The sequence below is a fragment of the Rhamphochromis sp. 'chilingali' genome, assembly GCF_963969265.1.
Source record: "Rhamphochromis sp. 'chilingali' genome assembly, chromosome: 8".
In the NCBI taxonomy this organism is placed as follows: Eukaryota; Metazoa; Chordata; class Actinopteri; order Cichliformes; family Cichlidae; genus Rhamphochromis; species Rhamphochromis sp. 'chilingali'.
Window position 1 is genome coordinate 12,002,488 of NC_137935.1, and position 26,453 is coordinate 12,028,940.

A 26,453-nucleotide genomic window follows, 5' to 3' on the forward strand; every position below is an offset into this window, starting at 1 on the left:
GCGTCTGGACTTCTTTAATTTTTTGGTTGCTTTGCTTTTGTTTTGTTTTGTTTTTTTATACAGATTTGTCCATATTGGCTTCTCGGCTGAGTTTCAAAACATCATCTCGCATTTGGAAAAAGGCAGTTACCCAAAATAAAATGAAATAAAATACAAAAAAAAAAACAAAACAAACAAACTTATGTCAAGTTCGATTTAGTAGCCAGCCATCCATCTCCTGGAAACGGGATATGATCAAAAGCTCCACAGCTGCTGCCTTTCATGTCTAGCAATGAACTTTGAACCTCTACAAGTTACGATACTTGAAAATCAAAGGCAGATGTCTTGAAAGGGATAATATGTGTGTAGAGGTTTCTTACATAACAAAGTCCTGCACAACGACCACAAATTCTCAGACGCATCTCTGAACACACCAACAGCGACATTTCAAAAGAATCCCCACCCACAACTAAATTACCATCAACATACGTAATGTGAGACAACGAAGGTGATGAAATGTTTGTGCATGATTGTGCATCTCAAAACATGTTTCGCGTATCTGCAGATCAGCGAATGCTTTACTTACAGATTAAAAAAAAGGAGAAAATAATCACATAAGAAATGCACTTGTAAATAAAGGGATAAAATAAGCAGGAAAACAAAATGTTTAGTTGCAGAATCAAAAGGCTTTAGAGTAAATCATCTGATCACTCTCAAGTAGCTATTGTGTGGAAGTAGTTCTATATTCCTTTCAACCCAAGTGTTGAGTGATAATCCTTCCATAAAAAACCAATAAACAGGTCTGACTGACTGTACAGTGACTATATGACATTATTGTGCGTCCTTCCTTTAACGAATTGATCCCATTCACAAAAACGCAGCTGAAAAGGCTCACATAATGAAAAGGAAAGACATCTAAAAAGGAGAAAAAGTTGGCTGTTATATGTAAGAGGTACGCATTGTGCCAATTTCAACTCAAAATCAGTTTAAACCCTCATGCAAGCACTTTTAAGTCGACTGCTGTTACAGCTGCTGAGATAATGAAGGGCACCACAAAAAGGTAACATGAGGGTTTTTAAACAAACAGAAAACAGCTGAGATGATGAAAGAGCGAAAGAACAGAAAGACAGACTGACACAGAAGGGACATTAGTGTCAATTTTCAGGGTCATGTCACTGCGGTGGAGGGCTGACTGACGGGGAATAGCACAGGTTCAAAGTTCAAGCCTTTTAATAGGCCGCCTGGAACAGGGTGACCTTAATGGCAGCCATCCACGCCTTAGCTTCATCCAAGCCCTGATGCACCCTGACACCTCTAAGCCTTTAAACTTCAACAAGGAAAGAACTTCTAAGATAAATATTCCACAACCTCGCCACTCTTCATCTTCCCATCTTTTAGGCTAACAGGCCTCTTTAGTGGGATTTGTCTTGTACGCACCTGTAAAGACTGAGAAGAAAACACCACCACAAATTTGTTTTTGTCAGCAATTTCCACAGACGTAAAGCAAACTGTCCGGGCTTGTGAGCTTAGCGCTTTCACACCATCAAAAAATAACGTGCAGCAGGATCAGTCTAAAGAGTGAGCTCGACGGTGTGTTTGTAATTCAGCCCCACAAGCCCGATAGCTTGTAGAGCTGATAGCACAGATCTGAGGCCTCCCACAGATGCAGGCAGAGGTCACCAGCCCTCACTAAGCCTCAGCTTCCAACAGACTCCTCTGATATCTTATTTCTGCAGTTCAAGAGCTTTTTGGACAAGATGATGTAATCCTCAGGCACAAATCCTACACTCAGTCCGACACATCCCCATTATTCATTTACATTTTCACTCTTTAAAGCTTGGAAGAGTTTAAGCCTCTGGCAATCATATACTGTGCCATTGTGCAATGTTTGGTTAAAAGAATCGTCCTTGCAGCAGAGGCGGGAATAAAGGACAATGTCAGCCTAATGAGCCACTACAGCAAATCAGAGCTTATCAAAAAGAAAGTTGCATTGCGATGTGACAGTTCTGCAACACGTAGCACTGTTTATGTGTTAACTCAGTTTGAGCACGATGTGGGAGTAACATTGAAACTGCAGACAAGCAAAGTCACAAAGAAAAAAGGTCAAACTTCTACCTTTCCTGAGCAGCTGCCAGTTGTCCAGTTAACACCCATCATACCAATCTTAGATAGTAAAAGGAAGCGAGATGAGGGCGTAAACCCCATACATGTTGCTAATCCTTCACAAGAAGAACATACAAACTCCAAACAGAAACGCTCCAGCCAGCCAGCAGACTTAATCCCAGAACTGTGTCGCGAATGAAGCATTAATGACCATTCATGAATGTGAAAAGATGCACAACATTTGCAGTGACAGCAACACAAGTAGCTACATCAATGACATTAACCAATGATAGGAGTACTTTACATTAATGGCAATCTGTTGTACAGGTTTTCCTTGCGACATTAACTTTGAGGTCATTATATGCAGTTCTAATTAGACCAGCTTAGCTCACAAGACCTGAAAAAGTCTCTTGGACGAGAGGTGAAACGTCTTCACGAAACTTAAAAAGGTCCAGGCATTTTCTTTTCCAAGCTCAATTATGGAAGAGCAAGAAGGCATAACTTTTGTTTTTTCCATTCGTTTTTGGTAACTTTACCCAAGTAGCTGGAATAATTGATGGTAGAACAACTGAAGTAACTGCAGAAACTCTACTCGGCAACAGAAAGTTCTTTTGTCAGAGGAGACAAAGAGGGCAAGTGATCCGTTTCTGTCACCTCAGACAGATATTCACTCGACTGAGAAAGCTGTGAGACATGTGGGTTAAAAAGTACTTTGACATTCCTTGTACTAGATTAGCAGGAAACAAAACCTGCCTATTTTAAAAGCGCAATAATAGTTTCTATACGACCTGTTTATGAATATCTAAAATAGGCAGGACAAGCAGAAGTAGCTGGGATGTTTGTAGTCCCCTTGTAGTTGAGCTCTATGGGCTCACATTCTGGTCATAAATATTTTGCACTTGTAAATCAGACTGCACGGTTGTGAACTGAGTTCTGTAACCTTGTGAACCAAATATCTGAAAATTTTATGTTTATACATCCCTAGCTAAGAATCTGTGTTTGTGTAAAAAAGATATTTCTAAAAAATAATTGCATCTCTTTTTTATAAATTTTTTTTTTTAGTAATTATCTTTTTTGTTAAAGACTGTTTACGAATACAAAGCGAAACACTACATGTAAAAGTTTCCGTCGGAGTTTCAACTTGCAAGTACAAAGTTTGACCAGATTTTTCTTCCTTTCAGCTGATTGTGATTGACATGGCATTGACCAAATTTAACAAATCTTAAAAAAACAAAAAAACAAAAAAAAACACAGCAATATGCACACACAAATTTTTATCTATGGATGTACAAACATAAAATTTTCAGATACTTTGCTTTACAAGGTTACAAACTTAGGTCAGTCTGATTTACAAGTACGAAATATTTATGACCAGAATTTGAGCCCATAGAGTTTTATTGACCAATTATATTTGAGCAAAAGTGCATGCAGGTCTGCGTCAAGTGCAAAACAGCCATTGTTACGACTGAAATGTAATCTCAAACCTAGTTCCATGGTGGGACAGTGGTTTTTGCTTACTAGCATTTGACTGCTGGACAAACAAACTACTTGATATTCTGGTTACACCAGAAAGAAAATTGGCTTCTCACCTCTTAGATCCCACGTCACAGTAGACGATTGGGTCCCAGAGTGGGTGTTTTAAAACAGAAAGCAACCTGGTTTCTGGCTGCAGCGTGGGAAAGAGGGGTGTCAGAGAAGTTGTCTATTACCACTTCAAGTTGCAACATCCTGTAAGTTGGGACAGTCCAACTAAACAAGGTGATGGGTTCATGTGAAAGAAACTGGTAACATCAGTCTGCACTGGTGTTATCTACAAACTTTTGATCAATCCTCTCAGCCAATGCCCCAGGCTGCTGCACGTTTTCGACTCAAAAATATGTAGCTGAAGATTTTAAATTATTTCAATGGCTGGAGACCTTCTGAGACATAATGTCCTTTACTGAAAAGGAAGTCTCTCCTTTTTTTGACTACGGTTAATTTGCAGTGTTTTTAGGCTGCACAGCAGAGCAAAGCAGACGTCGGTCTCAGAGTGCTTCAGCATGATTTGCACTCAGGATTAACATTTATAGGAACAGAAAACTGTTTTAAAGCCTGCCAATAATCAGGAACATAGAGAGAGAAAAAAAACCAAAACAAAGTACAGCTTTGTATTTCAAATATCTGTTAGTTTCTTTTACAGAAAAAAAAGGAGAGATGGCCAACATGACTAGTGGTGCAACAAATCTTTTATGTGCTTGCTTGTAGTCAACATCAACTGCATCTTTTGGAGAACACTTTGTGATGCACTCAATTCCAAAACTGAAATTAATGACAGCATTTCTGTTACCATGCTGTACATTTGGGCTTGTAAGCTCTAGGACCTCTGCTATCGATGAAAAATGGCGTCTGGTTCAAAGGTTCAGAGGGTTGGGACGGGGTATCCTTTAGCACTTGGATTTCCTCCAGCAGTTCTCCGGTCTTGGCTACAGGAAACCTGCACACTACTGCAGCCCAACAAAAAAAAAAAAGAAAGAAAGAAAAAGAGGAAGGACAGGATAAACTTCTTCTGACTAAATGAGTCTCCTGAGATGTTGCTGTGCAAAAAAAGAAAAAGAAAAAACAAAACAAATGTAGCGTTATGTCTTCATCAGGAACTAGCAAATTCTAGATGACCTAGAAATTAGACACAAAATGTTTCTAATTTACTGAGAGTTATCCACAGTCTAAAAGTCTAAAATCCCTGAAAGCCTGAAAGCGTTATTGTCCCATTCTGGTTTTGAAAAGCTGTCCAGGGAAATGTGATTAATGTTTTCCACAAATGCAGAAAAAGAAGTCCCGAGAGATCTGGACTGAAAGAAATAGTTGCACTTTTCAAAGTAGTCTACTTCAGTAATGGGCTAACATTAAAGTGAGCAATCCTTTGCCAAGGAAGGAGGCACCTCCCATTAATATGAGTCATGGAAGACCACAAGCAGTGGCCATAAAAATGCAACAGCCAAGAAAAAAAAAAAAGAAAAACAAGGCAGCAATGAATCTTATTTCTACAGGACAAAAAAAAAAAAAAAAGAAGAAAAAAAAAGGTGGGAGATAAATCAATCAACAGCCTTTTTGTCACAGTAACCTTCGTTAGACCAGACGTCAGGGCAATAAGCAACGTCGCCCATGGTCTTGACAGCTACGATCAAGCTGCCTGCAGAGACAAAGAGGACATACATGGGTGAGGTGCAGCTCTCCTTGTGCCTGTGGCAGCCTGGAATGTGCAGTGGGTTTACTGGATTTATAAATAACCGTCAGAAACAGGCAGACACAAAAGGCGCTGCTGTTCTAAGCCGGTCCACTTTTGCCGAGCGCCCACTCCGCCCTCCTTGTTACTACTAGTGTCTCACTGGAGCAGTTAGCACCGGTGCCCGACCCGCCCAGCTCGTCTGCATCTGTGTATCCCTGCAGATCCAGCATAAGCAGACAAGAATACTCAAAGCAACCTTTAAGAACATACAAGGTGGTTGTGTGTGTGTGTGTGTGTGTGTGTGTGTGTGTGTGTGTGTGTGTGTGTGTGTGTGTGTGTGTGTGTGTGTGTGTGTGTGTGTGTGTGGGTTAAGTGGGGTAAAGGAGGGGAGTGTAGGGCATCAAATCAGGGCTGCAACTCTTGCTTATTATCATCATTTAAGACACAATAATTCAGTTCTTTATAGTTAAGTGGTTTATCATTATAGCTCAAATTTAACAGCATTTATTACAACTACGAGGGTAGGAGCCTGAAGTCTCCAAAACTTAGGAGGTTAGGAGATGTCTCATCATTTTTATCTGACATTTACATGCTTTTGCACTGTGAATTCGTTCTCCAGAGTTGAGCTGTAATATATTATGTAATGAGTATAACGATAGCAATATTTGATGCACATGACCTGATCTGTGCAGTGTCAACTGGGTGTCCCATCATGATCACCATTAAAAACCACACATTTTTGGTTTGCACCAACAAAATCATCACTCCCCACCAACCCTGCTCACAGAATTTGGCTCCCTACAAATGCTGATCTTCTCCAAAATAAGTGAAAGGGCCGCTGCACAGCGCAGAGGATCCAGCATGTATCACAGATGGCGATGCAGAATTCAACTGATGTTTTTCAAGCGTGACAAGAGATCTGGGAACCAAGGGGATGGCTGATCCACTTTTTTGCTTTAGTAGGTGCAGTCTCTGAACTTTTCAATCACACCTCATATTCAACCATTGCTTCCTCTTAACTACTCAAACTGTTTATCCATCATTTCTGGCACATCGACCATCTGCAAACTGAGATGTTTAGTTTAGTTGGACTGTCAGAGGCAGTGTATAAAAATACATCTGTTTCATTTCAAGAGAAAAAATATATTTTACCAGATTCTGCTATGATCCAATTTCCAACTGCACTGCCTGGTAAAAGTTACTTTTTCCACATACTCTCAGTCCCAACATGTGGTGTTTACAGATGACTCAATGTGTGTGTTATTTGGGGTTTTTTTAGTCGATATTTTGTCAAATGTGATAAGCCAGTCCACAGTCTTCTCACACATTCAATGGTGACTGCAAACAGAGATAAAATCGTCAAGACAACAGATCAGCTCAAATAGGGATAAGGTAGATTTGGAAATAATGAGACAATGTGGTTGGAAGGATGAGGTTGCATAGCACAATGGCATGAAAAGAGGAAGGAAGTCTATTTGAAAAGCACTTCTGTGCAAAGCTATGCAGTGTGCCTGAGCTGATAGAGAAACAGATTATGATGAGAATCAATCTCTGCTGCCACATTACAGCCTTCATCCTTTTTCTCCTGGTTGCTGGGGAGCAGGAGCCTGCTGCAGTCTGCGCCTGGAACTCGACGAAGATAAAAACCAGCCTGATTTCTATCTCTCAGTCCTCTCGTCACCTTTCCAGTACTCCATTCATGCCTTCTCTCCTCTAAATGAAGGACTATAATAGTATACACTGAGAGGCAGAGAATGAGGGAGAGAGGGTAAAAAGGTGGCGTGCTGCACAATAGCCAGTCACACCACATTTTAGATGCTTTTCTCCGACACACAGAAAAAACGGAAAGTGAGGAGGGCTGAACAATATGTACTTATGTCTGTCCTGTTTTTCACACTGTGGAAAATCGGATTGCGATGCCGATTCTGCTCTCCAGCATGATTTTGCCACACTGGAGAGCAGTTTTCTCTCAAAAATTCCACAAATTAAATACGTCATTTGAACCTTTTTCTCTGGCCAGGACGCCGTCAGTCCCTCTTCTTTTAGGCCACTAACACAGACAGTCGACAACGGCGACATGGAGAGAAAACAGCAGAGACTGGAAACTGGAAGCATCTGTGTCACATTTATCATTTCGTTTAGCACCTCGGTCTGACGTTGCCCCTTCTTAAATCAAAGGCAGAAATTTTTCCACAGTAAGGAGCAACCTACTGACTTCCGCAATCAGACATCTTTGCAAACATCTATACTGTGATAGATATTTGAAGCAATGCAAAGTCTCTCTCTTGCAGTTATTGTTCTCATCTTTATTCTTCTCAAAGCAAAAGGTTTCTCTGAAGGCAACAAAGTATGGCTTCATACCTCGATCTAAGACAGGGGTGGGCAATTCCAGGCCCCGAGGGCCGGTGTCCTGCAGGTTTTAGATCTCACCGTGGGTCAACACACCTGAATCACATGATTAGTTCGTTACCAGGCCTCTGGAGAACTGCAGGAGCTAATTTAGCCATTTAAATCAGCTGTGTTGGTTCAAGGACACATCTAAAACCTGCAGGGACACCGGCCCTCGAGGCCTGGAGTTGCCCACCCCTGATCTAAGATGACCGTGTTCATATAAAACCGTTGTGTTAATCAAAATAGTTTAACAAGCAAATGTTCATTCCAGTTTTTCCACATGTGAGAAGCTGAAATTTGATCTCTCTGTGTCTAATGTGAGAAAAATAGTTAATATGGCAAAATGTGGATGGACCATTTTTGATAGATTAAACTATTTAACAAAAAACAAAACCAACCCCCATTACTATGGTTGCCCATAGTTTGCATGAAAGACGCCTTGACTGGAAACACTCGCTAACAACCGGTTGGAGAGGAGTAGCAGTGTGAGTGAGTGTTTGCAGATACAGTTGCCAGAAAGATGCCAACGTATCAACCTGCTAGCAGCCATTTGCTGCTAGCATGTTTTTTCCTAGAAACCTGTAGCTGCCAACTGATCACCGTCCAGTTTCTAGCCTATGTGACAAATTTTCATGACAAAGACGTAAAAATACCAGTTAAGAAAAGAACAGACAGTAATCGCGAAGGTCATCGGATTATCATTTATTAAGAAATACAGAGATGACATCAGGTCATTCACCGGGGGGCACTCACCTTACGTGAAAATAGTTTTTTACTATTATTACTAGCCTGTGAATCTTGGCTGAGGGGGGGAAAAAAAGAAAGAAAATCACATACATGAATACCTGAGGTGGAAAGAAGAACTGTGTGGTTTTCCAGCTGTTAAAGCCAAATGCTGAGTGGATGCTATAGATTTGATTCTACGCATTCATACATCTGAGCACAGATTGACATCGTTTCTCTCAGTTGTTAATAATTCTCAATAATCCCCACATAACTACATTCCAAACAAAGTTGTCCCGCTCACAGCAATTGTGTGGTAGCTATAACGCAGATTTAGCTACGACAGCTCCTTTCAAAGCAATCCTCACTTAACATCAGCGTTTAGTGTCATGCAGACTGTTGTTGCTTTGCAGACACGGATGCAGCTGCCCGATGTAGAGCGAATCTAATTAAATGCTGTTCCACATTAACAGGATTGAGTGAACCTACAGATTCCTGCCTGCTCCCTCTGGCCTGTGAGTGGCACTCGTTGTAATGCATACGAGCAGAAACCGGATGAAGAGCTTCCTGGAGTATACACACATCCTGCCAGACACAAGCAAAACTGACATCCGTACACTCAGATGACCAGCACGCATTGTGCCTTGGGGTGGTGGAACATGGCGGCAATGTTACAGTCGTACAATAGATTGCCACAGCGAAGCTGCTTTTCAAGGCTTATGGGCTTAATGTGGCCCCAGGCGTGATTTGGAGGTGCAGCCTGCAATGCCACTCTCAATCTCAGCCTAATTACAGGTGTAGCTCTACTTCAATCAACTGAATTAAATTAAAAAAAAAATACTCTATCATTGCCTGCAGACGTTTTGTTGTCACTGGGCTTTAGGGTTTTGGATCAAAACCAGTGTAGCTAATGTTTTACTCCATGTGCTGCCAAATACCAACCAGGAAACTGTGGTTTCTAAAAGACACAGTATATGTCTACACGGCCTACAGAGCACACAGTGTGTAAGTGGCTGGTTTCTCCCAACATAAACTACCAGCGGAGTACTGAATGTGGGTTTGTCTTGATGAGAGCACACAATGAGCTACCTGCTAATTATCAGGCACCATGCATATGACACTTGGTTATGGCTACAACTTCATAAACAGTCTAAATGGACAAAACAAGAAGTACAACATTATTTAGGTCGGCAGTTATAAACAGCAAGCCAGTGCTCTTACAAATGGGGAGTCCATATGGGAGTCTGCTACTCGACAGGCTCTCTTTGCGCTCTGTTTATGTGCTCACTCACATTTGTTAAGCCAACAGAACAACTGGTCAAGATCTTGGCGCTCAGCGCTTCACAGGGCTGACTGCAATGCTCGTGCTAGAAACGGGTATGCTCACATAATATTTATAATTTCTGACAGATAACCCACCACAAACAGGCCACACAGCCTGCTCTTTTGCGGCTGCCTGTTATTCTTTTTCACCCTAAACTTTATGGACCTGAAACATTTCCTGCCATTTCATGCACTCCCATACCATTACTGCTCACTTTAAAACAGCACGAATGCAAGCCACCTCTCCTGTAGGGGCTAGAAAAAAAACAAGTTTATAAAAGGAAATGGATCCAAGGTGCTGACGCTAATAATCTTCGCTTTAATTTGACAGCATGGGAACGACTGTAACATGCAACCTAAATGTGAAAATTTATTGAGCATGACAAATGTCTGTCTGCTTTTACCTCAGCCAGAGAACTTGTTAAAAACTAAAAAGGCCCAGAGGCTCCAATTTGTACATCATAACATAATGTCTGCCGGGTGACACAATAGAAATGGCAGAGATTAACTGCGTTTAGTGAATACAAGCCGTAGAGCATGAGAAGTGTATACCCCTTATGAATGCACTTGTGAGGCAGGAAAAAAAAAAAAAAAGTGGTCAATCATGAGGTCTTGCTTGTAGTATCTTGCTTGCAGATACTGTGTAAATAATGATTTAGTGCCAAGCAGCACATTTAATAGAATCCAATTTCTTGGAAGTCATGACACATGAAACAGTGATGCAAAGACTACAGTAACAATCTATAGGTTGTTTTTTTTAAGACAGGACAGAGGGGGTGATCGACAGGCCCGTATTAGCTGGTTTATTACGAGAAAACAAGCAAGACAGAACGTGTGCTGTGCTGTTTTAAGCAAGTCTTTACAGAAAGATGTGTGTTACTCTTGAAGTCAAGGGTTAATGCACTCAAAATAAAAGCCAAGAAAGTGAAATTTCCTGGCAAAAAAATTCACTCTCTGATACAGTACTGTGCAAAAGTCTGAAGGCACGGCTGATTTCTTTATATGTTGTTAGGAAAATTGGCAATGGGTACATATGTTTCAACAAATAATTGCATGTTTGAGCAAACATAGAAATACAGTCATTCTTACAAACTTGAAAGTTGGTATTTGGTATGAGTGGCTTCATTCCTTAACACAGCCTGAACTCTTTCTTGTAATTTCTTTAAATAGTCTTCAGGAATAGTTCTTCAGCCTTTTTGAAGGACATTCAAAGCTTTTATTTGAATCCTGGCTGCCTTTTGCCTCAATGATGCTTCAATAATGTTGATGTTCGGGCTCTGGGGAGGCCTATCCATGATCATTTCTCTCTAGTTATGCATCTGCTACACAGAGTGTGTGGGAACACTGTCACACTGAAAAATGAAGTCGTTGCCAGTCAGATACATGGTGGGTCAAAATGTGATGGTACTTCTCTGTCTTCATATTTTGATAACTCTCCAACACCACTGACTGAAATGCTGCTCCAAACCATGACAAAGCCTCCACCGTGTTTTACAGATGGCCGTACACATCTTTGTACCTCTCTCCTGACCGATTCATCACTCCATAAGACCTGTTGCCACTGATTTTCAGTCCAGTTCTTTTCATCTTCAGTTCATTTCTTAAGGAAACTACCTTCACATTTTGTTCATCTGCTGTAGATAGTAGCAGCCTTAACAAAACTTATTTTTTCTTTCATTGTCCAGTTCCCTCTGATTTTTTTAAGGACAAGTTGTATAACAAGCTGAGATATTCAAAGTATTTTGCTTAACAAAAATACAGTTTCATGCCTGTCAAATACCATCAGGCTGCTAGTAAAGTGCCTAAAGGGGATAATTTGCAAGGTTCAAACCTCACCTTAATGAGCCTTTCTTATACTTGGATCATTTTCTAAAGTATTATTTTTTAAAGCCACTTTTTTAAACGTTGACCTATAGAACATTCAAGTCCAAGCGCTGGACTGAAAATGAGTGAATAAGCAGCCAATGTCCAGAGAACAACTTTGAAAGACCTTCAGAAAGCCTGGAGATTATTGCTCAAGACCTCTTTTAGAAATTACAAGAATGTTCAGCTCCTAAGTAAAATAAAAATGAAAAAAAGAAACGAGCAGAGGCTCAAGACCTTTGGGACCAAGAACATTTACACATGGAGATTTATAGCTTTTAACATCAATTCTACTTTATAATTACCATTCATGCATTTTGTCAGGAGGAGCTGTTTGATATTTTAATCAGTGCATTCGGCATTTTGTTAATTAGTCCTTTTGTTTCTGGGAAGAAATCAGCTCCCCTACATGTCCTGTTTCCCAGAGGAATACAATGTACACTTGTGAAGCCCACCAGATCAATCTGGGTGGTCCAGCAAAGTGGGCAGCAAATGGACCAGCTTGGACTGGTTCAGATACAAGTGGACTTTTGTACAGGACACTTTATTTTCCCCCTCCAACTCATTTCTTCTCAGTGAAATGACAGACATGACAATTCCTCCCAATTTTTAATGAGCTCACAAAGCCGCCTCACTGTTCCAATAAAGAGATCCAGTCAGCAATTTTCATACATTATACAACAAACACACACACCTCTACAATAAGTTCATGTAGGCCAAACAAAAGGGACATGACGCAGTGCTGCTTTTATAATTGATTTGCTTCCTCGGTGCATTCCCTAACAGTCCACAGAAATTCAATAACTGCTAATTGCTCCTCCAAACACGAACATTTGATTCATAATGACTCCACGTCTTTCACACTCTTGTCAATTTCTTTGCGCACGTCTCTGTAACTACGGCTTATCTCGTGTTTCAACCCTGTAATGAATTCACAGCGCAGGGTTCCTCCCTTTGTCAGATCTTGATGATAAGTGAAGTAATTGCCCAAGATTGCTCAGGGTCCACACAGTCATTACAAGCCCACCAGTCTGGTCCCTTAGCAACAGAGATCTGCAGCCTAAAGATGATTTCCTGCACCAGCCTAAATCGCAGTAACACAGATTTATCAGCTATGAGAGCATCTATTCTCTAGAGCTTAAGCACTTATCCCACCCACTGCACACTCCTTTTCCAACCTAAAAAGCCTGTCCTCGTTTTCATTTTCGGCTCCAATATAATTGTTTTAGCACAGCCGCTGGACAACAGAAAAGAAGATGTTGCAATACAAATTGGTTTAAAACCAAGGCATATTTTCCTAATTGGAGGAACCTGAAAAGGACTGTGTACAGCGAAGTGCCTCCTTTCAGACATGTAGAAAAGTACTGGGAGGTTTATCTGATTAAATGAAAACATCTGCTTAATTGCTGCAGTGTTGTGTTCCATTAGGCCATGATGAGCAGCACAGAGCTGCGTCTTAGAGGAGTGAACATACAAGGTCAAAGATCCCTTTCATTGTACTAATGATATATCACTCTAAAGTCTAAATATACTTTGAACTGAAGAAAGTCAGAAGATAGATACAAAAATAAATCCACACACCTGTCCTTAATATTTTGATTAGGAGATGAATACTGCAACACTAATGAGCTCCTCTTGCCATAGCTTGTAGTTGATCTAATTTGACTGTCACCTCAGACAAAATCTATTAAGCTAATAAATCAATGTAAATGTCAATAAACATAATTCATCACAGTAGGTTTAGTGTTTAGTTCCATCAACGCTAATTTCAAATGTCTGCTGGAGACTCTACTCCATCAAATATGTACATAAATAATCCATAATTAACTACTGATCATGTTTCAGATCACCCCCCTCTGAAAGTGGCAGTCACACAAAACATCCATTCAAGCACATAAAAGCTGTTTGGGAACTTTAGGGGTTGAATTTATCAGCCATATCCAACAGGCTGTGTTTATTGACAGTTGTTTTCCTGGGGGTGGAAACCAAATGCCATCCATTCCCCATCTAATTTCTAAGTAAACCAGCTATCCCAGAGCCTGTGTTCTACAAGCAAAACAGGAGTGCTAGTTTTTAATACGTTCACCATGTGCTATTCGTTGTTGCGTGCTTAAAAGCTGTGCAACCTTGCGTCTTTCATCTAATTAAAGTTTTGTCCAGTGTAAAACTATCCATCCAATTCAGTTTATTCCAACAGACTCTGAGCAAATAGTCTAACACTGAGACCCGGAGCTAATTTAGAACAGGGGTAAACTATTCATTTTCTCAAGGGGCCACAATTAGGACCCAACTGTAACATCTACTCTTTATCAAGAGATAATTGAACACTGATCATACGTAAGCTTAGCTTATTGGTGCGGCCTTCCACAACAGTCCCAGTTTCTACTGCGGCCCCTTGGGAAAATTAACTGCCTACCCTTGATTTAGAATACCCAATTAACCTAACAAGTATTCCTTTGGACTAAAAGGGAAAAATAAAAATAATTCAATGCAGACACAGGCAGAACATACAAACTCCACACTCCAGAAAGGACTAGGAACCTTCTTGGCGTCAGGAGACAGTAGCAACCAATACACTACTGTGCTGCTCACATAGTCCTGAATAAGGTGATAGCAGGTTGCAGACAAACTTCTGCAAATACACTGGCAATCACCAGTTGCTAGCCAACTTGTGTGCATATGCAGTCAGATATTTTATGTCTAAAAAAAAAAAAAAAAAAAAAAAAAAAAACAACAACCAAAAAACAATGATGTCATTACAACTTATTTCCACCATTTCATATCAGCTTGGCAACTGATCACCTTTGTTTAGTTGTCATATCACAAGAAAAAGAAAAAGAAAAAAAAAAAAAGCGTTGGGAAAGTTACCCACCCTCCACGCAGCTGGTTAATAAGCCTCCTTTAAGCAACCTGAAGTCACAAAGGAGTGAGCAGTCAGCTGAATGGGGACTTTATCAATGGTAATGATCCATAGTGAAATAAATCTCTAGAGCAGCTGTGTAGTATTGATGCTTAACAAACCCTGTCAGGAGATGGCTTTGCATACATTTAGCAGTTGTGGGAGCCGATGAGGCACTGGTGTAGCAATCACGTTCTCATTCCGCTACTATATTCCACTCCTCTTTGCATCACATGAAAAGCTTAATAGTTTTGTCTTGCAGCGCCCCAAACTGAGCTAATAATGTATTCCAGCTCAGCAGCAAGGATGCATTTAAGTATACTTATACAAACCAATTAGCTTTATGTCGCAGCATGCTCTAATTGTTTGTTTGAAGTGGATTTCTAGAGTGTCAGTGCCTTGTCACGGCCTCCTCTAGTCCTAGCCCTCTCTCAACTTGAGTGACAGCATCGCTTGTTAAGGCTGTGGGGCAGAGGGCAGGAATCACTCAGCGAGGGCTGAAATGAAAGAGACTAGGCGTCGTTGTACGGATGGCAAACGCAGGGCACAACGCCAGAGCCACAGAGAGCAGGGGCTGACTTCTTGAGCAGCAGCATTTTAAGTTCACACCATGAGCAGCACATCAGCGGTATATGGCCAGTCAGCCGCTAAAGCCTGAAACAGAGCTCCAACCCCCATTCGGCGGGCTCCCCAGCGCCTTGCCTTGATCTACAATTACCACCCGTCACTTGCCATTCCATTGAAGAAAAAAGGCTGTTTAATGCATAAAGGGATAAATGAGTGAATAATTAAATTTTTAATCAAGCTGAAAGAATCTCTTCAACAATAAACCAATACAACTGGAGGAGGGATCTTCCTATTTGGAAGGAAAAGAAAAGATCCACAGACCTCCCTCTGAGATAAGAAGCTTCAGCTATATTGAGATGTTTAACCTTACACGCTGCCAACAAAAATCCACTCGAGAGTTTCTCAGTCCTGCTAATTGAGTAAATGGAAACTTGCACAGATTTTTATAACAACAATAGACCGTACAGAACAACAACAAAGAGGAGGAGGAACATGACAAAAATACTACTCAAAGAGAGAAACTACAAAGTATCCCAACTCATTGTTTTTCCTTCTTTTCTCTCTCTCTGCGGTCTCCAAGATTCCATGTTGAACAGAGAGCAGCATCAAAGCACATCAGAAACAATACATAATGAGCACAATGCATCCTGTAGTGGAGCCTGCAGTATCGTGCTGGCCTTCACTCAGTAACAAAAAAAAAAAAAAAAAAAAAAAAAAAAAACACCAGAAAGGACTGGACAGAGCTATAGCCAACGTTTCATCAACTCTCAAACATGTCAGCTCCCAACAAGCTGCTCACAATATAATATGAACAAAAATATTTCTAGGGTGTGCGGCTGATAAGTCAAGCAGATATCTGAAAATTTTATAGTTGTGGTTAAATATTTTCAAATAAATTAAACATTATAAATAATAATTAAAAAAAAACCCAAACAAGCATAAACCAAAAACACTGGTACATTTCTGAGGCCTGCTTTAGACTGACTGATGTTGACACCAGGGTAAGGTTTCTGGTCTGGGGGGGGAGCTTTCTGTAGAGAAGTTGGGGCATTTTCGGGGTGCAAAGAGGATTACGAGGGGCCGGGAATGAGGGGGCTATTGTTAAAGCCTGAGAAAGTGTGCAGGAAGAGTGGCACGCACTCTGGAAAAACTAAATTCTGGTGCGCATGATGAATGACAGGAAACTGAAGTTTAGTTCTGCACAGTAATGCAGACTCCATACTCGTATGCACTTTAGTTGCTTAGTTGCCCAGTGTGCGCTCAGAAAATTTTATGAAGGTGGGCAATCCATAAATTATGATTTGGATGAAAGAAAAAAAATGAAAAAAGAAAATGCAGTATTTGAGTATAAAGTGCATGGTTAGCATAATTGTGACCAAAGTGATTGCCTGCTGGAGCATTTCCATTATCCAGTGGCTGCATTTGGCTGTCTGAGATGACAGAGTGCTGCTCATCTGGGAAATAGCTGGGGCAGGATGATGCTGCTGCTGAGAGGTACAACCCAGCATGTCTGCAAATGCAATTATCAAAAAGACCTTGAGTCGGGATGAGCATATGCCGCTATTAAAGCACTAGAAATTCGCAACAACAGAGAATCCATTTCTGCTGTTGGTAAACCCTTAAAAGCACTAAAAAACATATTTCAAAGCAAATGGATCCCACATGAACGCGCAAAACATGGTAGTTATTTTTCATGAAAGGTTGCGGTCTTTACTCTTTTTTTCCCTCAGCTCTATTCACTGGTTTGACAAGGCTGGAGCTCAGCTGGAAACATGTGAGGACAGATGTGGGGTTGTTTTTAGGCTTGGGTGGCATCACGCATTTACGGTAAAACAGGGGATTTGTCTGTAGGAATGTCAAAAATACAGATGCTTGTGTTCTGTTGAACTTCATAAGCAGCTCCTGTATTGAAGTTAGATATTATGGTGCGCCGCACAGCATGAAGGACATCTCTTTTACTGAAAAAGGAAATTTAGGTGAGGACAAGCTCAGAGCTTCACATGGAAGCCCCTGCTCGGGAATATTTTGGGTTTAGCTTTCCCATCTAAAACGTCATGTCCAGGTGAGCTCTTCAAACAACAAAAAATGGTTTATTAGCTACATTATAGCCACTATAGTAACAACAAGGATCATCAGCTCCTCAAGCAAGCAATTATGAAGAGTTAAAAACATGTGCCAGCCAACCCTCAACTCCAAACCCTCACCTTGGGTTACATAACTTTATACAATATATTAACATGTATTTGATGGTGAAATAAAAATATTATGTTCTACCATCTTTTTTTTTTTTTTAATCTTTTTTTTCCCCAAAAACGTTGCACAATTGTTCACAGCAATATTGTTTTCATCATGTGGATGAGGTTTTCTTACATGGCACCACTTGGACGCAGACAGAAAGGTGAATCCCAGCATGGCGAGATAAGGTGAGGCAGAACTAAGCAGCTCTGGTCAAGCGGAAACAAAGGGTAGGGATGACCTCTGTAGCGTGGGTGTGATTTGATTACAAAAGTGTGACACGAACCCAAAAAAACAAAACAAAAAACCACATACTCTGCAAATTATGCTGCACACCAGTTCCCATGACAGACTCGCACACCACAGACCTCTTCTGCCACCTACACAAGAACCACGTGAAAGACTCTGGAGAGAATTTATGAATGGGAAGCACAAAAGAACAGTACAAATTTACTCCACTGTAAAATTTTAGAATAGCTACTACAGTAGCCATCATGCATTTTATATTTTAGACATTTCACATTTTCACATTTAACATTTGCCCAGAAGATCTAAATAAAAAGGGTCAAAATAACCACATTTAAAGTGTTTTTAAGTCTTCATTGCCTTCAACAATTACATTTACAGACTGCATTGTCTTACATATCGTTATGTATTTTGGCCTAGAGCAGGGCGATATGACCAAAAATATTTATCACGATATACATTTGAAAATTTGCGATAATGATATAACTGACGATATAATTGACACTAGACAAAATGCTTTACAACTCCACAACTTTATTAGTCCAAAAAAACCCATCAATGTATTTTCACTTAAACAAGCAGCTGTTTTTTTATGTGCATTAAAGTTATATAAGCATGTGACAGTGCAAATTCCTTGCTGACAGTTTAACCAAAAGGCATTTCCAGTGGAAACTGGCCGACATATCCTCAGCATAGCTATGCATAATAAGAGGTTATACACACACAATACGGTAATATTATGTTGAAGCACAGTACGTATCACTCCGCGAGGCTCCTGCCTACGACAGCCGTAATGCTCCAACAATCCATCAAGCGGTGCGGCTTCGTAGCTTAGCAAAGTCGTACTAAAACATTTGACAGATTTTCGAGCGCCATGTATGACATAAAATCGTTTCGAGGTCAGTAAACACAACCAGAATTCATAAGGCACACGGGATTATGAGGGGCACTGTCGATTTTCAGAAAAATCAATGGATTGATTTTAAGTGTGCCGTATTTTCTAAAAAACACGGTAATAACGACGGCCCGCTAGCATGCGCTACCAAAAATAGTGCTTTGTTGTGTATCTGACGGACGAAAGCTAAACCAGTTCCACACCACTGAAGTTGCAGCTTTTTTACAAACCAATTCTGGTTCATCCGTTTCATTTAACGATCCACTTTCGCTCTCTTCATTCTGCGTCGCCGCCATGTGCGTATGTAAACATAGGCACTGCGCATGCGCGTTTTACCCATATTCTATCGCGATATTTCATTTTCCTATCGTTGCCCAAAATTACACCGGTATTACCGTGAACGGTATGATATAGCCCAGCCCTATTTTGGTCCTGTCACACCTTTGTATAGGATTATTTTTGGTTAGATGGTTAGAGTCATCATGTCTTAGACCTCACAGGGTTAAACACAGCCACATGCTTTCTAGAGTCTTTTCAGACTGTGCATATCAGTGCCTTTGGTTAATGTGGCACCATCCACCCACCGCATCACAGCCTGTGTAGCACAGCCAGAACTGCTTTAAAGAGCACATTCAGCTCTCACTGCTTCTTTTGTGTGTTGCTCATGAGAACAGAGACACCAGGGAGTCTTTCACCCCCAACTTGAAACGTCAAAATGTGTAAAAACAAACAGTAAAATCAGAAGGAGGCGAATGCCTTTTAGACATAAATGAAAAGAAATGTCCTGGTCTCTTTTGTGTTAGTGGGAAGAAGACCCTGCTGTGGGGGTGGAGTCTGTAAAAAACACATAGCAACCTAGTGTGAGGCCACAAGTTTATGTCCAAGCCCTTCAACTTGGTAATAAATCGCCAGAGTGGTCCTTTCCACATTTAAGTCTCTGGCCGTTAAACTTTAAATGCATTTACTTTTCAAAATGGCACCACAGTCCAGCAGATCCCTGCTAGGTAGTCATGACTCCACTCACTGACTAACCCCCCCCCCAAAAAAAGAAACCTTGGAGCTGCATTAGATCCTTTCAAATTCTTTCAACAGCAAAAGGAAACAGCTGCAGTTGTATAGTGTTGACTGCGCTAGCATACTGCAGTAATTATTTCAGTCCTCATGTTGGCATCCTCCTACAGCTGCTCACACTTCACCACTGGCAAACACAAAAGCAGGCCTCGGATCGTGGTTGAAGGCTAGCTTCGCTCTAGTTTCTTTTCTTTCGATGTGTTAACTTGGTGCCAAATACACAAACTGTGCTAACCGTCGACTGCACCGCTAAACCCCAAAACCACCAGCATATTTCCTTCTGGCGTTTATATAAACAGACTGTGACTGGAACAGATTCCCACCATTCAGATAAAGACGTGCTATCTGGGTGTTTGCATAATGAGCAGCAGTCGTGTTAGCAGTGTGTTGCTGTATGGCATAAAAGAAATGAGAAGTCGCAATTGTAATCAGCAGGGTGATCTCCAAATAAACATCAGAAGTGTGGTCATCTAAGGGCTTGTTGTTGTTTTTTCCCCCCACAAATTGCAGCCATTATGTTTCATAATAATAAAAGATGGTGCGAGCCATTGCAAAAGAATCATTTCCTGCCTTCTTTTCAGCGCCCACTCTCAGCACGGCAGTAAGGTTGCAGGGTTGTCTTTGAATTTTACGGAAATATTTTGAGTCCAAGCAGCCGAGCTCAAATCATCCAGAAAGAGAAGTGGGTATGATTAAATGATGAGTCTAGGACAGAAGGTTTTGCTTTTAAGGCCAAAATAACTCAAAAGAAAACAGAAGGCATAAAACAAGAGGAGAAAGAAGTGCAACTACAGGAGACGGCTGTCCTGCACAGGAGGACATGAGAAGGAAAGATCTGAAAGCTACTCAGCTGAGCCAGGATGAAAATCAGACCAGACAGTACGACACCTGCAAGAACTGGTGGGTTTTTTTCTTTTAAAGAGATACTTGTGTTTTTCCAATTTAAAAAAAAAAAAAAATTCTTAATATTTAGCGCAGTCCTTCTGTATTACAACTCCTTTCTTTCAATGAGTTTTCATTAGAACACACAACCTCAGATTCATAATATAAAAGCCAGACGATTCCGTTCAACAATGGTCAAACTTGAGAAACCCCAGTGTATTATTACCTTATATTCCACGGCAGCGCTTGGTACACCCACCCATTAACACTGGCAACTAAATAGCCACATATACAACATGCGATCTGTTATCTCCATCCATGAACTTCTATAAATCGTTTGGCTTTGTGCAGAAATATTCAGAGCTTTGAGTCCACGCCAGATATTTAACTTGGCTGTGCTTTCAGTTTCTGAGAATGGACAAAGGGAGAACATGTGAGAGGAGGTCTAGAAATCATGAAAATATACACCTCCCTTCTTGAAAAAACAGAACCACCGTCATTCCTGAAACATCATACCTTCTTCTGGACAGCAAACTGTCTAAAGCTTCAGCTCTGATTTTATTTATTACCTTTATTTTACCAGGAAGTCCTACTGAGACCACAAACTGTTTTACAAGAGAGACTCCGCTTTGCAGGAAAAAAGAAGACAACAGAAAAAAAAACAAAAAAAAAAAAAAACCCCTAATGTCACCATACCAAGCACAATTGATGTAGATAACGCTGCCTGTGTTGCCCTGTGTGATTATCCCCTGATGCCAATAATTATGCAGGGCAATTACAGCATACATTATGAACCCATCTCCACCCAACTGGCAGGACCCTGCCCAGATTTCTTTTCCCCTCACCACAACAAAGCAGAGTGGATTCCTCGCACTCAGTCAGCCTCTCAAGCTTAAAGAAGTCCAGATGAGGAAAAGCAGAGCTTTATTAAGTACCTGTGAGAATTTTGACAGGCTTGCAGCACGCTTTGGCCAGCATTTCTCCTCCCTCCAGTTTTTAAAAAAAAATGTATTTTTGGACAAGCCTCCTATCTACAGTTCATCTCAACAGCTTAGAGGGTGAACACCTGGAGCAACAGAGTGTCGAGGAAAAGTGATGAAGTGATGAAGAAGCCTTTGTTTCTCAGGGGGTTCGGCCACACAGCGAAGTCTGTGGACACGAGAGAAATGATTCCACATGTGGGGGTTTCAGCTACAAAGAGCTACTCTTTGCACTCCAAAAAAGAATCCCAGAACAGAACTGTGCCTTTTCACCCCCCTCCTCTCTTTGAGCCTGACTACATTTCAGAAAGAAAGAAAGAAAGAAAGAAAGAAAGAAAGAAAGAAAGAAAGAGCAGTCATTTTCATTTGCAACAATAATTCTTTAGTTTTATTCTCCCTCTTTTAGTCAAAGTACATACCTTTGGCTCTAGCTGTGCACCATAATTATATGATAGATAGAGAGAAGATGAATAGGTATAGGCTTTGGCAGAAACCCTGGCATTCCTGACACAAAACCATCATCTGACTTATTTCAGCTTCACTTCATCGGCTTTCTAAGTTTCTGTGGAGAACAAACAGTGCACCATTGATGCGGCTAAACTAAAGACATGTAATGATCTCAGCATTCTATACTCCGCCTTTACAAAAAGCGACCACAACAGAAGCCGAGGTTGTCGGAGCGGAACCTGCTACCTTTGGACTTAAAAGCACACCTGCTGCTTCCAAAAGCAGCAGTGCTGTCAAATGAGCAGGTGGCGAGTGACATAGTGGTGAGCGGAGGAGCGCAGGGAGGGTTAAGTATTTCGTCTGTGTTTACCCACTCCCTGCACTCGCATGGTCTCCTGACTCGATTTAACACCTCACAGGCTACAAGTCGCACAAGCAGAAAGGTGCACGCTTTAAGTTTGTCTTCTTTCTCAGAGTTCATGTCCTTTAAACAAGTAACTATGTAAGAAAATAAATAAAAATGGAGGCCTCCAGTCCTTTTAATGTCAAGGATAAATGCCCCCAAAAAATACATACATGTCAAAACATGAACTACTATTTTGTTTGCACTCAGTGTAGCTGCTTGAGGGAGATTACAGCGCATTACTTTTTAATGTCTTCAGGGGAATAGTTCCCAATTTTAACAACAATGTTGGTCTTGTGTGCCAGTATTTGCTTTACATCTTGACTATTGGCCATTTCAACTAACACCCAAAGATGTGAAGTAATGAAATTACAGAGGCACTGTCACTCCTGATGCCACACCAAAGTAAGAGCACTGGAATTCGATTTCAAGCCTTTACTGTTTAAAATCACGTGGAGGGATGTGTGTGGGTGTAAATTAAAGTGAAGTTTGAAAAAATAAAATCACGACAGTATTTTTCATTTCACATCAGATTGTTGGAAGAAATTCAGACATGAAATGCTGAATTTGAGCCAAACTGTGAAGAGTGAAATCAAGAACCTTCAACAAGATTTACAACAGTTTTGTGATGATTTGTGTTAAAGCCAGAAATAGAAATAAGCTAAACAGGTCTATATAATATCAAATCCCTGACTATAACACAGGAGCTATATGAAACAGGTTAGATTTTTGCTGCTAATCTATAAAAGTTCAATACTGTACATCCTTTTTGTAACTACTACTATAACTTTTAACCCCATTTGAAGTACCATACTACATTAAAATTTTAACAGGTACAGAATGAGAGCAAACAGGCTGTGAAATCAACTGCCAAAGCCCCATTCATGCTACTCTTGAGAATAGCCTGTGACCCTCTGGTAGCCTCCAGTTACTAGGGAAAGTGTGTATTCCCTTAATCTGCTTGCAACTAAAGAAAACCAAAGAGGTTCAGCACCCTCTGTGTGACTGATTTCACTGACGACAGCCAGGAACCAGTCGCCAACAGGTTGGGGGATACAGATTTTTCCCTCGAGTCCAGCAGTTGTCAGATGGTTGCTAACTGGTTTGTGTGACTAAGCCCTAAATGATAACACATGCTGATCAGTGCACCTCAGCAATACACAGTTCTTCACAGCAATGTTACAGCAACACTTTGAATACAAAAAGTGGTGATTTTTACAGCTTACTTTTACTAAAGCTTTCACCTTGTAGAGATGAGTTCTGACATAGTCTATAGGGACACATCAGTAGGAAAAGGCTACGTTCACACTGCAGGCGAAAGCGCATCAAATCCGATTTTTTTTTTTTTTTACCCTATGCGACCCATATCTGATCATGGTATGACAGTGTGAACGGCACAAATCCGATATTTTCAAATCCGATCTGGGTCACTTTCGTATGTGGTACTGAATCCGATACATATCCATTGTTTTAGAAAGCGACTGCTGTTTGAACGGTCATGTCACATTAAATCCGTCTTTTACGTCACTGACACAAGACAGACGCTAATTATCAGCGCCGGAGAAGCGCCCGCGAAGACATCGTGAACGCTTCCTGGCCATCCAGTGTAGATGTCAGTGAAACTGTTGGGAAGACAACGTGAATATTTTATTTGTACTGTATAATCTGCAGATTCTGACAGAAATCTGCAACTATCCTTTGAAGCACCGCTCCTCTCTAAAACAGCAATAAGGATAATTGTTAGGTTAGTTACATTATTATGTAAATAACAAAATAACTTAAAGCAAAAACTGGGAAACATAAAATCCGAAGTCTTTATATTAGGGGGCATCAGTCAAACAATACTGTTTGCTCTGGGTCTAAACAGAGACCAGTTTAGACAGTGTTACATCTTCTTTTGCGCGTGCGGGCCGCTTTGAGCGTTCACACTGGAGGACGTTTGCTGTCGCATTTTATTTGTAGTGTGAACGAGCAGACAAAAAAAAAATCGTATTTGATCAAAAAAAATCGGAATTGAGCATTAAGACCTGCAGTGTGAACGTAGCCAAAGTCTCAGCTTTTTCCCCTTCTCTCTATGATGTATATCCCCCCTTATGTTCAAGAGAAAGAAAAATAATTTTTCATAGGAGCATTAACTCAGTCAAACAAATTTATAGAAGTTGATCTAGATACAAAGGACCACACAGCTGATAAGAAGCCACCCATTAACACTCCTATCAGTGAAAGGAGTTGGATTGGCAATAAACCAATGGCAGTCAACCAGGAGATTTTCAGCCGACACCAAGGTTTGGATGATAAATCAGTGACATTGTGAAGTAGGGCTGCACGATTAATCGTTAGAAAATCGCGATCTTGATTCATACGTATGTGCGATCTCATTTCCAAATGACAACGATTAAAAAAAAAGAAAAAGAAAAAAAAAAGACGACAATTGTACCGCATTTTGATCCGGGACGTAATCTGCATGAAAACAAGCGCTCACTCTTCCTGCTCAACAAATGACAAGGGCGGAGCCTTATACCGCGTGATACAGAAGCTGGCTGCTAAAATTAGCAGGGAAAAAAAACAACGGAGAGCACGTCAGGGATGACGAGAAAGTGACAGAAGAAGGTCAACCACCCAAACATCAATAACGGGAACCTTATACAGCGCCTCCCCATAACCGTCGAACTCCCGCAGGCACAAAGAAATTACGACTATCACGTATCACCTGACCAAAGATATGGCTCCCATCAACACTGTGCAAAACGAGGGATTTAGGAAAATGATCAACACCCTAGACAAACGCTACACAGTGCCGTCCTGCAACTATTTTTCTATTGTTGCACTACCTGCTCTATACACGCAGTGTCGAGCAACGGTGGAGACGGAATTTCAAGCAGTACAACATTTTGCGGCAACAACAAAACGTGAGACATTTGTTGTTTTTATGTTTATTTATTGTTTTTATGTTCAGTCTCAACTGTTACAAAGTTGATGTGCAGTTAATAAGTGCAATAAATATTTATACTGGAAAAGAGAATCGTGATCTCAATTCTAAGCCAAAAAAAAATCGTGATTCTCATTTTATGCAAAATCGTGCAGCCCTATTGTGAAGGTCCAATACCCCTGCCACAAACACTATGATGGGCTATATTAGGATGGGGATTTCTGTTGTAAGAGCTTAACAACAACAACAACAACAAAAAGAAGCCCCACTGTCCTTTGACCTTCTACTCCCCCCCTCCCCAGAGCTTTCACCTGCCTCTCATGGTCCCTCTCACATAGATACTTTAGTGCTGAATAGCACTTAACAGCTAATGTTGGAACAACATCTGTACTAGCTCATAATCAAAACCTTGATGTGCCAAGACCAGGCCAAGCATCCACCCATAACACCATAAAGGGCGATTAGATAGCGAGCAAGCTTCTTCACAAAGCAAAGTATTGTGTTTACATGATAAACAAAGTCAAAACAGGCCACAATGGACGTTTGAACATGTTCACAGCTCAACGTCCAGACCATGAAAAAACAAAAAAAAACAAAAACCCCAAACCCCTCACCGCCTCTGAATTTGCAGCCATCACGTCACATTAGGGAAACAGTTTAGCCAGTGACTATTTAAAAAGCCATAATTTGATGCTGCATCCATTGAATCTTCCCCAGATAAGAGCCCCATGACTGCATTCAGTCATCTCCCTCCCTCCAAGGCCCTTTGAGAACATAGCACCAATCATAACATGTCTCAGCACTGAGCGAACAATGCACAGGACAAGAAAGAAGCCGGCCACAACTCTGTGTGCCAGTAATCTCTCTTTGAGGCCCCCGCGTCTCGTAATTGCCCGGACACTTGTGTCCGAGGGTTGCTCTCGTTCCTCAGTGAAAAGATGAGACCTCTCGTGCTCCTTACAACAGGCTTAAGCTGATAAACCCTTTCATTCAACGTGGCCATGGGATTGAGGCTTCATGCGAACAGATTGGGTAAAAAAAAAAGACTAATAAAAACAGCGATTAGCCTCCAACACAGAAACAGAGCTAAGCCACAGCACAGCCTCAGCAGGGGGTCTACTTTCAACCACTAAAAGTGTCTGATGATTTGTGAGAGCCTTTTCTGAGGAACACATTCCTCAGAGCAACTACATGAGCAGGAATGCATGTGGTGTTTTTGTTTTTACAGAACAAAGATGTAACGGATTCCAAAATAGGATGTGATGAGTGAAGAAATACACAAGCGAGCCTCTCTTGGTCTCTACAAGCCTAC

At 40.9% G+C, this 26,453-nt stretch overlaps 1 protein-coding gene across 2 annotated transcripts in view; it reads right to left on the reverse strand.

Annotated features, from left to right (window-relative positions):
- The window catches only part of nxn (nucleoredoxin), a 70,809-nt gene that overhangs the window by 30,967 nt on the left and 13,389 nt on the right, over nucleotides 1-26,453 (reverse strand). The window lies entirely within an intron of this gene.